Source organism: Dasypus novemcinctus, chromosome 3, assembly GCF_030445035.2.
Source record: "Dasypus novemcinctus isolate mDasNov1 chromosome 3, mDasNov1.1.hap2, whole genome shotgun sequence".
Classification (NCBI taxonomy): domain Eukaryota; kingdom Metazoa; phylum Chordata; class Mammalia; order Cingulata; family Dasypodidae; genus Dasypus; species Dasypus novemcinctus.
The window spans coordinates 100,599,736-100,615,186 of NC_080675.1; the positions used below are offsets into that span (position 1 = coordinate 100,599,736).

Here is a 15,451-nt window from a genome sequence, read left to right on the forward strand (position 1 = left end):
TTCAACATTCCCATGAACAGTGAATAAGCATTCCTATCTCTGCTCATCCTCTCCAACGTTTACAGTTTTCTGCATTTTTAATAGCAGTCAGTCTAATAGGTGTGAAGTGATACCTCACTGTAGTTTTGATTTGCATTTCCATAATCCCTAGTGATGTTAACATTTTTTTCATGTGTTTCTTCACCATTTGTATTCCTTCTTTGGATAATAGTCTTTTCAAGACTTTTGACAATTTTATTTAGTGGAGTAGTTTGTCTTTTTATTGTTGACCTATATAATTTCTTCATATATCCTGGATAAAATTTATCAGATATGTGATTGCCAAATATTTTCTCCCATTGGGTTGGCTGCCTTTTCACTCTTGGAAAAGTCCTTTGAGGTGCAAAAGTGATTAATTTTGAGGAGGTCCCATTTGTATATTTTATTCTTTTGCTGCTCATGGTTTTGTTGTAAGGTTTTAGAAACTAGTGCATACCACAAGATCTTGAAGATGTTTTCCTACATTTTCTTCTAGGAGTTTTATGGTTGTCACTTTTATATTTAGGTCTTCAATCCATTTTGAGTTAATTTTTGTATAAGGTGTGAGATAGGGATCCTCTTTCTTAATTCAGTTTGAGTAGGACTGACATTTTAGTGTGATATTTAGTTTCTCAATCCATGAACACAGAGTGCCCTTTCATTTATTTAAGTCTTCTTATTTTAGCAATGTTTTGTAGTTTACTGAATATACATCTTTTTTTGTCTTTGGTAAAGTTCATTAAAAATATTTTATTCTTTTAGTCACTATTATAAATGGAATTTTTTTTCTGATTTTCTCCTCAGATTGTACATCAGTAGTGTAGAGAAACATATTGACTTTTGCATATTAATCTTGTTTCCCGCTGCATTGCTGAACACATCTTGTCTAGTAGTTTTCTTGTGGATTTTTCAACGTTTTCTAGATATAAGATCATATCGTCAGTGAATAGTAAAAGTTTACTTCTTCCTTTCTTACTTGGGTGTTTTTAATTTATCTAGCCTAATTGCTTCAGCTAGAACTTCTAGCACAATACTGACTAACAGTGGTGAGGGTGGACATCTTTGTCTTGTTCTTTATCTCAGGGGCAAAGCTCTCAGTCTTTCACCATTGAGTACAGAGCTGGCTGTAGGTTTTTCATTTTACACTTAATCATCTTGAGAAAGCTTCCTTCTATTCCTATCTTCTAGGTGATTTTATCAAAAAGTATGCTATGTTTTGTCAAACACTTTTCTGCATCAATCTAGAGGATCATGTGATTTTTTTTTTTTTGCAATTTATCAATATGATTTCTTACACTAATTGATTTTCTTGTGTTGAACCACCCTTGTATACCTGGAATAAAACCTACTTGATTATGTTGTGCAGTTCTTTTATTGTGCTTTGGATTTGGTGTGCAAGTAGTTTCTTGAGAATTTTTGCATCTATATTCATTACGATACTGGTCTCTAATTTTTCTATTTTCATAGTATACATATCTGATTTGGGTATTAGGGTGGTATTCACTCCACACAATGAGTTTTATAGCATTATTTCCTGCTCAATTTTTTTTTGCAAAATCTTGAGAAAGATTGGTATTAGATCTTCCCTGATTAATAGACAGAATTCACCTTTGAAGTCATCCATTCTTCACCTTTTCATCTTTGGGAGGTTTTGGATGACTGTTTCAATCTCTTTATTTGTGATTAATTTGTTGAGGTCTTCTGTTTCTTCCAGGATCAGTATAGTGCCATGTGTTTCTAGTAATTTTTCCATCTCATCTACATTTTCTACCTTTTTGTCATACAGATGTTCATTGCATCCTCTTATTATCTCTCGTATTTCTTCAGGGTCAGTGGTAATGTGCTGCCTGACATTTCTGATTTTATTTATTTGTGTCTTTTCTTTGTCTAGCTGAGGTTTTTTTTTATTTTATTGTTTCTCAAAGAATCATTTTTGGTTTTATTGATTCACTCTATTATGGCTTTTTTCCTTTATTTCATTTATTTCCACTCTAATGTTTACTATTTTTTCCCTTTGACCTGGTTTGGGATTAGTATGCTGTTCTTTTTCTTCTTCCTCCAGGTGCCAGATCTTCAATTTTAGATTTTTTTTTTTAATGTAAGCATTGAGTTTTATAAATTTTCCTCTCAGCACTGCCTTTGCAATGTCCCATAGGTTTTGATATGTTTTTCTCATTTTTATTTACCTCAAGATATTTTCTGAATTCTCTTGCCATTTCTTTTTTAATTAAATTTTTAAAATTTAATTGTCCTTTTAAGCCATTTCTTCTTTAACATACTATTATTTAAGAAAATATTGCTTAATCTTCATTTGTTTATGAATTTACCTTTTATATGCATTATTGATTTCCAGATTCATTCTGTTATGATCATAGAAAATGTTTTGTATAATTCCAATCTTTTAAAATTTATTGGGTCTTGTCTTGTGACCCAATGTATGGTCTATCTTGGAGAAGGATACATGAACCCCTGAAAAGAATGTATATTTTGCTGTTTTGGTATGCAATTCTCTATAGGTGTCTGTTGGGTCTAGTCCATTTATCATATTATTCCAGCTATCTCTTTCTTTATTTATCCTCTGTCCAGATGTGCTATCCAATACTGAGTGTGTGCCTCATGTATCTTGGGGAACACAGGTTAGTACATATATATTTAGTATACTTATATCTTCTTGGTGAATTGCCCCTTTTATTAATATATAGTGCCCTTCTTCATCTCTTATAACAGTTTTGTATTTAAATTCTATTTTGTCTGAAATCAGTATTGTCTCTTCCAGCTCTTTTTTGGTTACTATTTGCATGGAACATCTTTTTCCAACCTTTATTTCAACCAAGTTGTGTCCTTATGGCTGAGCATATAGATGGATCATATTTTTAAAATATCCATTCAATCTGTCTATGTCTTTTGTTTGGTGTATTAGTCAGCCAAAGGAGTGCTGATGCAAAATACCAGAAATCTGTTGGCTTTTATAAAGGGTATTTATTTGAGGTAGAAGTTTGCAATTACCAGGCCCTAAAGAGTCCAACTTAAGGTAACATAAAAGTTACTTTCTCACCCAAAGTCTGTTTTCACATATTGACGCAAGAAGGTAGGCAATGTCCGTGTGGATTCAGTCTTCCTCCTTCCTCTTAAGGCTCCATGGTCCCAGGTTCTTCTGATCCCAGCTGTAGGCTTGCTTATGTCTCTTCACTCTCCCTGGGGTTGTTTCTTTCCAGGCTCAACTGCTTGCTTGCTTTGTAAGTTCAGCTGTAGACTGTCAGGCTCATCTCTCCTCCTGGGGATTCTGCTGTATCTAACAAAAGCTTCTCTCTTTCCTCATGTATCTGTTTCTGTATATTTACTTCCGTGTGAGAGTCTATTTTATCAGACCAAATATGCTGGAACTAGATGCTGAGTTACATTCTAATGATGTGGTTGAATCAAAGTCCTAATTATATCATAATTTTATGAGATGTCTCAGCTGAATCTAATACAATCAAATGGTTATCATGCTATAGGAACAGATCAATTTATAAGCAAACTATATTTCTTTTTAGAAGTCATAAGTAATATCAAACTGCCAGAATTGGGGTGGTCAAGCAATTTACATTAAATGTTATTACTGTAAAGACATTGCATATTTCATCCTTTTTGTCCTTTGGTTTTCTGTTTTCTTATCATTTATATTGTCTGTCTTTTTACCCTTTAATTTATTGTTCTTAATAATCTTCATTTCTTCATTCTTAATAATCTTCATTTCTTCATTCTTCTCCAAGTCTCTCAATCCTTTTTTTTTTTCCCCCCTTTTCAGGCTGTAACACTCCTTTTAATATCTCTTGTATTTTTGATCTTTTGTAACATATTCTATCAGGGTTTGTTTGCCTGTGAAGACTTTGAACTCAACCTCATTTTTTGAAAGAGAGTTTTGTTGGATACAGAATTCTTGGCTGACAGTTTTTCTTTTTCAGTACCTTAAATGCATCATACCTCTTTTCTTCTCACCTCCATGGTTTCTGATAAGTGGCTAGAACTTTATATTATTGAGGTTTCCTAGTATGAGATGTTTTGCTTTTTTCTTGCTGCTTTTGAATCCACTCTTTGCCTCTGATATTTGTCATTCTGAATAGTAGGTGTCTTGGGGTACACCTATTAGGAATTTTCCTGTTTAGGGTGCATTGTCCTATTGGATGTTAACACTTATGACTTTCTTAAGGTGTATTAGTCAGCCAAAGGGGTGTTGATGCAAATTACCAGAAATCTGTTGACTTTTATAATGGTAGTTATTTGGGGTAGAAGCTTAGTTACAAGACCTTAAAGACTCCAACTCAAGGTACTAAAAGAGGTACTTTCTCACCCAAAGTCTGTTATCACATGTTGAAGAAAGATGACAGGCAATGTCTGTAAGGGTTCAGCCTTCCTTCTTCCTCTTATCTCAGTTGAATGCTGGCATAAGGCTAGTGTCTCTCCCCAGGGCTTGTTTCTTTCCAGGCTCAGCTGCTCTGTTCTCTTCACAAGGTGAGTTGTAGTTTATCAGTCTCATCCCTTTTCCCCAGGGGAACCTCTGACATGTCTAATGAGCTGTCTCTTTTCCTCCTTGTTGTTTCTCCCTGTGTGTCTACTTTTGTGTGAGAGTCTATTTTATCAGCTCACCAAGGATGCTGGGACTCAGTGCTGCATAGCACTCTAATGATTAGGTTGAATCGAAGCCCTAAATCTTAACATAATTTAATCAGAATCTCAGCTGAATCTAATACAATCAATGAGTTATGGCCCACAGAGGTACAGACATAATCAATATCTATTTTTGGAATTCATAAATAATATCAAACTGCCACATAAGGGTTGGGAAGTTTTCGATCATTATTTCCTTAAATATTCTTTCTGCTCTTTTTCCATTCTCTTCTTTTTCTGGAACACTGATGATGTGCATGTTTGTGCATTTCACATTGCCATTCAATTCCCTAGATCCTGTTTTATTTTCTCTTCTCTTTCTATTCTACTGTCTTTCCCAGTTTATGTGTTCTGTGTTCAAAATTAGTAATTCTGCCTTGAACAACTCAGATCTGTTCTTATGTATCTCTAACCTATTTTAATCTCATGCATTGTGCCTTTCATTCCCATAAGCATTCCCACAGGTTTTCAAATTATTCTTAATGTTCACCCAGTGTCTACTTCATATCTTTTATCTCTTTACTCATATTCTCCTTAAATTCTTTAAATTGATTAAGATTTTTCTGATTCATTGATTATTTGTCTTTAATTCTGTTTCTGTTCAAGGTATTTGATTTATTCTTTTGTGCCATCTCTTACTGATTCTTAGTATGGCTTGTAAATTTTTGCTGAAATCTAGGTATCTGAATATGTTGGTGAATTTAATTTGATGACCATTTTTTCTCTTGCTTATTGTCTTTTTTTTATTGTTTTGTGTGTTTTTTTAATAACACATTTAGAAATTTATAGAAATTGTCGCTTAAGAATATCTAAGCCCCCTCTTGATACAGATATGGAGTGGACACAACCATTCCAAAATCCACAGGATGGAGGAATAGAGTATGGATTAGAGTGGACTTACTGATATTCTATTCATGAGCTATTGTGATTAGTAATCAAAGAAAATGTGGCATTGGTGTGGAGAAAGTGGCCACGGTGGCTGCTGGGAGTAGGGAGTGGGAGGAAGAGATGTGATGTGGAGGCATTTTTGGGACTTGGAGTTGTCCTGGGTGGTGCTGCAGGGACAGTTACTGGACACTGTATGTCCTTCCATGGCCCACTGGGTGGACTGTGGGAGTGTGTGGGCTATGATGTGGACCATTGACCATGAGGTACAGCGGTACTCAGAGATGTATTCACTAAATGCAGTGAATGTCTCATGATGATGGAGGAGATTGTTGTTATGGGGGAGGAGTGGGGTGAGGGGGGTAGGAGGTATATGGGGACCTCACATTTTTTTAATGTAATATTAAAAAAAAAAAAGACAAAAAAAGAAAATATAAAATCTCCATATTATCTAAAAAATAAGTAAATAAATTTAAAGTCACTAGTGGTAAAAAAAAAAAAAAAAGAATATATGTATTATTTCCAAGAACGTTAACCCAAGTTGTTCAAGGGAAGATTTGTATTTCCACAAAATAATGCGATTTTCTGCTTTTTCTTAAGTTATGAGGCTTCAATTTATAAATCAAACTTTTTTAGAAATATTTTCTATTACAGATTCATAGTCAGCATAGTCCTTCAATGTCTGTACAATATCAACTAGTAGATGCTATCTTGCACAAAACTTTCAAGATCATGCATGGGTTTGTTTATTCTATGATCTGCGATCCAGTTCTGTGGAAAATTATATGCCCTTATTTTTTCTGATCTCCCTTTTGTTCCAACCTGAATCTTTACAGCATTTTACCTTTTCCCTGTTTCTTCTTCTAGGTGCATGCTGTAAAGTTTTGCACATAAATATTTCATACCGTATCTCTATTTCTTGGTTGATATCTCTCTTGTTGGCATTCAGAGATAACACCTTTTGGTAGATAAACTATCAATACCGTGCAATTTGTGATAGTCACATGCTGTCCACCACCTCCATTGGCTCACATAGTATCGATTCTCAAATCTTAAGGATTAATCAACAGATTAATTTCAGTAAGCTGGGATAATATTGCTACAGTCATGCTGCTCATATAGATGTGGCTTTTCTTCTCCACCTTTGGAACTGTTTGTACTATGTATACACACCTCCTTCAATTTACATAAGCTTATATGTTTCAGAACCCCCATTGCTGGCAGATGAATGCCTAAGATCATGTATTTCACTTCAAATATATTCCATGGTCTCAAATTGCCACCTTTTAAATGCAGCATATTGTTGATACATATCAAATATCTCTGAAGTAAACAACATTGCTTCCTAAGCCCCACCTCTTGCAGTTATCTCCAGAATCAAATCATTTTCATCTGTTTCTTCTGAGGGAACCAAGAGAAAGAGAATCAGATGCTTCAACTCAGTTATTTCTATTTGACACAAAGTTATTTAAATTGCTGCAAGTTTCCTTAATTCTTCATTCTCATTTAGCCTTTGTGGGAAAGGCAAGTGAGTAGTCAGGAATTTTCTCTGAACCTTTCCCAGGGCACAACCTTGCCATGCAGAAATGCTCCATCTCCCACAGCTACTGCTCCTTTTCACCCGGCAGCTTAGCTACCACTATCCTGCCCTGTAACTGGGCTTCATACCCTGCCTGGTTATTGTAGAAAGTCCATAGGGACCCTCCTCAGGCAGAGAGATCCTCCGGTGGCAGGATTCCATAGCTAAAAGGCCAGGAGACACAACCAGGAACCCTGCAGGCCCACAGATACTATGCAGCACCCCACAGGAATCCAAGCCCCATCCTGTTCTTTGATATTTGGTTCAATTTATTCTGAGTCTTCAAAATTGCCCATCTTAAATTATCAAAATTGGACCAGGAACTTATTAATGGGGCACATTTTTTTTCCCAGAGTTTGGTATAACAGAGACTCTTAATATTAAGACAAATATTATATGATCTCACAGATATAAACTAATTATAAGAAGCAAACTCACTGAGTTAGAATCTAGAATATAGTTAGCCAGGGGATAGATTGGGGTTAGAGAATGGGGAGTTGATGCTTAATTTGTACAGAATTTATATTTAGGTATATTGTGTAGGTTTGGAAATGGATGGTGATGACAGTAGCACATTATTGTGAGTGTATTTTACAGTATTTTACATGAAGGTGTTTAAAGGGGAAACTTTGGATAGTATATGCTACTGGAATAAAAATTAAAAGGTAAATCATAGGATTGTATAAGACTGTGAGCCCAATTTTAGATGAGGGACTATAGTTAATAGTACAGGTATAAGAACATTCTTCCATAAATTATAACAAACATATGACAGGAAGACAAGGTGTTAATAATATGGTGGTATATGGGAAAATATACCTAATGTAAACTATGGACAATGATCAACTGTGCTATTTTAATAATTCATCAATTGTAACAAAGATAAATACTATTAAACAATAGTATAATTATAAGAAAGAGCTATCATCAAATGTACAAATGTCCCACACCAATGCAAGGTGTTGGTGGTGGGGTAATGTACAGAAATCTTATCTTTTATGCATGATTGTTCTGTAAACCTACAACTTCTCCACTGAAAAAAGAAATCTGGGTCTCATAATGTTGAAGTGAACTGAGCTTCCTGTTGACATAGAATTTTCACCAGTTACATGAAAGGGAAAAAACTGCCATCTTTATAAAAAGAGAGACCTTTAACAGCAATTTTTCTCTGTGCAATTTCTGGCCAGACTAGCAGATGGCACTTGTCACCATACCTTTACATGGAGGTCTTTCTTTCAATCTCTGCTTTCCTGTGTTTTGTTTTGGTCAGAGCTGAGATTAGAAAGTAAACTCTGCTGGCTGAGTTCACTGAAGAAAAGCCCCCAACTCTCCCCTTCCTTTTCCCTTGTGATAGCTGACAGGGAGGAAGACATCTGGTTTTATCCCAGCTCTGTCTTAATATCTTGAGGGTGCAAAAGGGGAGGCATTCCTGACTGCCAAAGGGGTTTGGTATCTCACATTTGTTGTTTCAGTTTCTGTGGATCTCTGTCTTCCACCCCTCTGTGAGTTGTGTTGCACTGTCCCGGTCTACTGACCACCAAACAGATCCCTTAGGCAGCTTTTGAGCTCTGCCTGCATATTCTGATGCCATCTTTCCCTAACCTCCTTGTTTGCTTCATCCTTTAGCGTATGGTATTTTCCTGCTCCTTTTTTGAATGCACACATACACACACACACATACATGAAGACTTTTCATGCTTTCAAAATTAAAAATTTTGCAAAGAGTAATTTACAAAACAGAAACACTCCCCTCCCATGCTTTAAAACTCATTTCAAGTTCCCATCTTTTCCAAACACCACTTATATGTAGTCAACTTCATTGTTTTGTTGTTTGTTTTATCCCTCTTATTGATTTATAATAGAAACACTGAAAACTGCTCCCAATCCCTACATTCCACTCTTTAGATGAGTGTACAAAGACATGTTGAAGCACATTCAAATGCCATACACTTAATCTGATCACATCTTCCCTGGGATATGGAATAAGAAGTTGGAATGTTTTTTTTGTCTTTCATACTTGAAGTAACAACAGTGGATATATATGGGGAGTCCTCTCTCGGTCATGGCTGCTTAAAACTTTTGAGCACTCTCTTCACATGTTTTTAATCCTCACAGAATGTTCCTTGTCTTAACAATAAACAATAAAGTAAAGACTATATTTCCCAAACACTCTTAAGGCCAAGTGGCAGGCATGTGACTTAGCTTCCACCCATCTGATATATCTACCTGTGGGAAATTTTCATTTTAGTGCTATTTATATTTAACAAGATTGAGAATGGAAATTCATTTTGTTGGTACTAATAGCAGCTATGGCTTCATATTTGTAAAGTTAACAATGCCAGTGGCATTTTCCTATTATAGCAGAAGGGGAATAGATATGGGCTTAGGAGTAAAAATAAGTCTCTAGAGAAAGTTCTCAATGCCGTTTATATTCTTGTTACTCTAAATAGCCTAAATTCTGTTTCTCTGCTATTTTCAATAATTCTGTGAGGATTCCTAAGGTCCCCATAAATACCTTCCTATAAAACCAGTTGATTAGATTATATAGACTGTAACTAAACAATCTGACAGTTACATCATCCAATTATATTTTCCCTATTTCTTTTGGAGACCCATCAGTCATTATAGTCATACAGATAAATTATATAAGGTTTCAAGCCAGGGAAATATGTTATAGCACAGAGTGAAATATAAGAACTTAGTTGGCAATCATACGTTTCTATTATATTCTACCATCATTAAGACTATAGAGACTTCTTCTTGCGATTAAAAAGATTACATCTGTGGTACCAGATATTTGCATAAGTTAACTTACTGTTGCCACTCTGTTTTTTGAATCCATATTTGTTCAGGTGAAGGAAAAATTGTCAAATAGCTGGAATCTCTTGTATCCTGTCTTGCTAGGATGAATTTTTTGAAGGTACCTCAGAGGCACTTGAACGTTATTGTCTTCAAAATATTTTAAATAGTAATTATAATTAGGTATTCAATTTAATTATATATGATGGCTATGGAGTCAAAATATAAAGTTGGGGACACGGACATTTTCTTTTTGAACAATAACAGAAGTGATCCTTGTAATGGCTGCTCATTCACTCTGATGTTGAGTAAATTTCTGAAGATTTCTAAGTCCAATATTCCTCATCTTGAAATGGTCAAAATAACAATGGTAATAATGATAATTATTATGATAATACCAGTCCTACATGAGGAATAATGGTATGATACATATTAAAAGTTTAGCCCTACACCTGATATAGAGAAAGCTCTCTATGGATTGGATAATTTTTTATCAAAACACTATATAAGCTTATGGCAAGCCAGGAGTATAATTTAATATTTTTATCTACTGTGATTAGCTTAGAGTCTAGTATATAGTATGCACTGAATAATTCCTTGATTTAGGAATTAGGAAATTAACTGTTGACCATATAAAAGAAACTAATGAATGCTCAGATTATCAGAGAAATTACTTGGCATATGTGACAATGTCATCATTAAACTACAAATCCACACATGCCTTTCTCCCTAACATTCATTCACTGTTCCCATACATCCATTCTGTGTACTTTTCTATCTCTCTATAAGAGTATATATTTCCTCTTCCCAATATGGCCCAGCAAACTACATTCCTTTGGACCACCTCATGAAAGAGCTAATATTTATCAGATTAGAAAAACATCCCAGGGCCCTGCTCAACATCCTTCTATATTCATATATCTCCTTATCAACCTTATTAATTCAGTCAACTGAAGAGAAGAGAGAAGAAATCAAGCCACAGTCAATGTAATTTCATGGGTCATATTCAAATTCTTATTGATATTAAAAAAAAAATTCCAAAAATATTTGTAACCTTGGAACATCAGTTCTATGGATGTCAGAATTCCCATTAGAATCACCTGTTAAGAACTCTTAGGGTTTCCTACTACTAATTGGATACTACCCAATACGAACAGACTATATTATGAAGTCCTCAGGTTACATTTAATATGACTTTGTTAGCTGTTTCTTCTTATGGTTCTATGAAATCAGAAAACTCCTGTCTTTTGAGATATTTTCTTGTCCAAACTCATTGCCTGTTTTCCTGCTTCTGAATGAGTAAGTAGAAGACATTTCTAACATAATAAAGCCAATGCAATTTCCTGTTATATACCAACAAATAATGCTGTTATATGAATTAATTATAATCCATTCTGAAAGGGCATAGTGTCAGGTTTGGTAAAATGTGTCAGAGATTCTGGAAAATGGTCCAAAATATAATTAAACACACATATATATATGTCAGTAAAGTGAGACGATTTTTCAATTCCTATTATAGATACTAGTAAATAGCAGCAAATCAATACATAATTACATTCATTATTATGAGAAGAGAATTTTGAGCTTTCATTCTGTGTCAGGCACTCTATTTAGTGCTAAAGTTACCAATGATGAACAAGTTAATGAATTCAAACTCTTAGAAGGAAGACAAATATCTATATAAATAACTACATAACCGTACTATAGAGCATAAAGGAGAGAAGAATCATTTCTGACTCTGTTCTTTAGGAAAGACTTTTATCAATATTACGTTATTAATATTCAAGCATGGACAATGAATAAAAGGAGTGTTGAAAGTAAGAGAATTATTCATGTATTCGGGTACATGCATTTCTTCTTAATAAGGAGTAACACTTCCTGAAACCATCCTTTCAGCCTTTCTAAGGTGATGTAGCCTACTGCTAAATCCATTCAGTCTCAATAACCCATGCTGATTTGAGTGAATAATACCATCTTTATGTCAAAATAGGCACATATATTTTGTTTTTCATTCGTTGTCCATTAGACAGCAACCAGATCCAGGATAAAAATTTTAAGAGCCATTGTTGCTGAGTTTAGGTATTCTAATGAGAGGCTAGGTAGAATATAGAAGAGCTAGGAAAAGAGAAGACTGTGCTAGATGATGATGATGATGATAACAACAGCAATAATAATAATAATAATAATAATACAGTCCTATCTTGTACTTATTTTAAAACTGCATAAATCCCAGAAATAAGGTAACTTGGGTACAGTTTTACTTCAGTGATCTCACCCATAATTACCTCCACTTCTCTGTGTGCAGCTCCCCTTTTGTCTGATCTGATCCATACCTCTGTCCAATTTTTCTCCCAACTCAACACCCACTTTCTTTCATTGTAAATTTGCTATACAGCAGTGGATAAAAATGGTATTCCAGAAAGGCTGGCTAGGTCAACATCAGAGAACAAGCTCATATTCAGTCATTTATTCAGAGGATTGAGAAAAATAAGGGGGAGAAAGGAGTCAAAATGTGAGTAGAATAAGATTTGGGGTGGTGATATGGAGTATCCTACAGAGGAAAATGATTGGGAAGTCTGAGAGTGAAATTCAGAAATAAACTCATACATCCTGTTTGTTGTTATTTTTGTTGTGTTGTGTTGTATTGTTGGTTTTAATTTAGTATAAAACATAGTCATAAGGGCCTGACCCCTAAGCCAGGGTTATTTGAATTGACAAAAATCAGATGGAACATCAGTGTACTTGCTTCACAAAGTTATGCAGTAAAGTCATTTAATCGGTAAAATTTATTCCTTATTAACACTTAATATATGCAACTGCTCATCTCTCTGCTCTGGAAAACTTTCTGACCCACCAGAGTTTGCAAAGAGTTGAAACACATTCAAAACACATTCAAAAAGGCAGGTAAGCAGAATAGAGTCAGCCTTGCTTACTTGCTATGATCAGAACAATGAGCATGTTCAGAGCCAGGGGCAGCCATAGAGTCAGAAACCAGGAAATCACCAGTGTCCTGAGGTAAGACTATCTAGTTAGGTGAAGACTTAGCCCACAGTCCTCCAAGAGGCCATCCACAGGACACAAAGGCAAGAACATTACCCAGACAAGCAACTAAATTCAACTGGGAGAGTGTGGAGAAGGATCAGTAACCTGAAGTCATAGAAGACCATAGTGCCAGCTCAAGAAGTCACAGAAACCAAAATAAATGTTTTCACCACAGATTTGCAAAATATTCCTTCTCTGTGGAGAGTCACAAACCCCTGCAGGTAGAATGAGGTGATGTTGCTCTTTTGGTGTGAAAAGAAAGGGGAAAGTGTGAAGCAATATTCTAACTAAATTAATGTCTTCCCTTAATTTCATAGTATTTCAAATAAAATGAAAATGTATGGTGCATGTATAAATGATATATTAAAATAAAATTTTGCTTTTAAAAAAAGTGAAAACAATGCAAATGTATGAAAACTTCCAGATCATATTTGGTAAATATGAATCCTATGATATAATGATTAAAAATATTAAACTTCTTTTATGTAAAAGCGTTCTTGAATACATGTGTCATATGGATGAATCTTGAAGACATCATGTTGAATGAAATAAACAAGACACAAAAGGAAAATATTGAATGATCTCACTGATTTGAAATAATTAGAATAAGCAAACTCATAGCATCAGAATCTAGAATAAAGGTTACCAGGCAATGAGGTAGGGATAGGGAGTTAATAAGACTTTAAATGCATAAAAGTTCCTAAAAAAAAAGTGCTCTTGGCATGCAGTGGCTTCAATTGTGGTGTGAAGGTACTCTGGTAAAGTATTATATAGAGATCAATGTTAAAGATCTAGTAGTCATTGCCACTAATAATACTCTAAGTCATAGCAAAGGCTAAAATATAGTACAGAATAGAATATAACTTGTGAGTAAGGGGGAAACCATCATGGTATAACATCAGTCTCTTATCAAAGAAAGAGCAAATGTAAACTAGGTAATGTAATCATTTTGACTTGGGGCAGCAGACAGTTCTGCTCAAACAGGGACACAAGACTGAAAAGCAAATGAATGTACTAGTGTGTTAACAGGCCAGGCTTTTCAATTACCAACTTTTTCTTTTTAAAAATAGATATTTACCTATTAATTCTAAATAACTGTATTATCAAATCTTCCAGTATTTATAAATTCAAAATTATTTAAAATCATAGATCTGATCTGATACAAAGGTTTGCAAGGAGTTGCCTAATTATTAACTCTATGGTTAGAAAATTTAACTCTACACCACAATTTCCTGACTTTGAATCCAAAGTCTATTATCTGTATGAACTTGAGCACGCTAATAAGAATGAACTAAAATGTCTTGTATGCCAACTATATACCAGATGCTGTGCTAAGTGCTTTTCACATATTATTTGAATTAAACTACTCAATCCTTCTTCAGTTGTTTGTACACAAATTAATAATCATTGAGATGTGACAACTACTCAGAAGAAAGCCTATTACAAAATTAATGGAGAAGTAAATTTGATGGGACAGAAAACCCTGAGACTAACTTCTTTTTACTGTCTAACATTAAGACTGCCAAAAAAGATGACCTTGAATGATGGCAATATCATGGCCTTCTGATACTTCTGTTGTTCTTTCTTTTTCTCCATTAACAGTCCTTTAATAATTCTTTGATTGAGTACAGTTATAGCTCTCATGAACATGAATATAAAGAGGGAAATAATATAAAATATTTCTCATTTTGGATAAAGAACTTGTTTCTCTTATTTCATTTGTTAACATCTCTGTGTAATGAGAAAGATGTATTTCACCAGCTTGAGGACCTATAATGACACATTTCATTGTTGTTGTCTTCCAATTAACTATGTAGAGATATAAAAGCTTAATTTTTTCTTGTAACAAAGAAAATCACACTTAAGGTTATTTGCAGTAACCATCTCTACAAAAACCAAAATAATTATTGGAACATAGTTGCATCATCTCCTGAATGGCTCAGCTCTTGTATGAGACTACACAGTTAATCTGCAACCTAATTAATCTCTTCATTCTCTGTATCACATCACTGTCAGCTTGTATAATTGTAAAATGTATTATAGTGTGCCTTAATTTAAATTCTTGAGTTTGTACCAGACTCCCCACCACTGGTTAAAATACACGAGGGCAGTAATCATGTCCAATATGGCTTTGGGTGCATTACAGTTCCTAAAACAAAAGTTTATGTATTACATGGTCTAAAAATAAATTATATAGTTGGAAACAAAATTTTTCCCCCAACATTTATATAATCAAGTGTAGGCATTACATTAAAGTTTTAGGAATCCAATAAAAATGGAAATAAATATATGCCAATACCAAAGATTTTGTAATTCTTTTTTGTTTATGCACCTCTATTCATTATCCATGTGCACGGTCAGTTTTCCAGTTCTTAGACCATTTCCCATTTTTTTCTTGTTCTTCCCCTCCCTTTGCTTTCCCTAATGTTCTCTTTTCCCTTATCCCACTTTCAACGACCAAAAATCACTAACAGTCTT

General features: G+C 34.4%; 1 pseudogene; it reads right to left on the reverse strand.

Annotated features, from left to right (window-relative positions):
- Positions 1-6,175: 6,175 nt before the first annotated feature.
- On the reverse strand, positions 6,176-7,054 carry LOC101438839 (peptide chain release factor 1-like, mitochondrial pseudogene; annotated as a pseudogene).
- Positions 7,055-15,451: the final 8,397 nt, after the last annotated feature.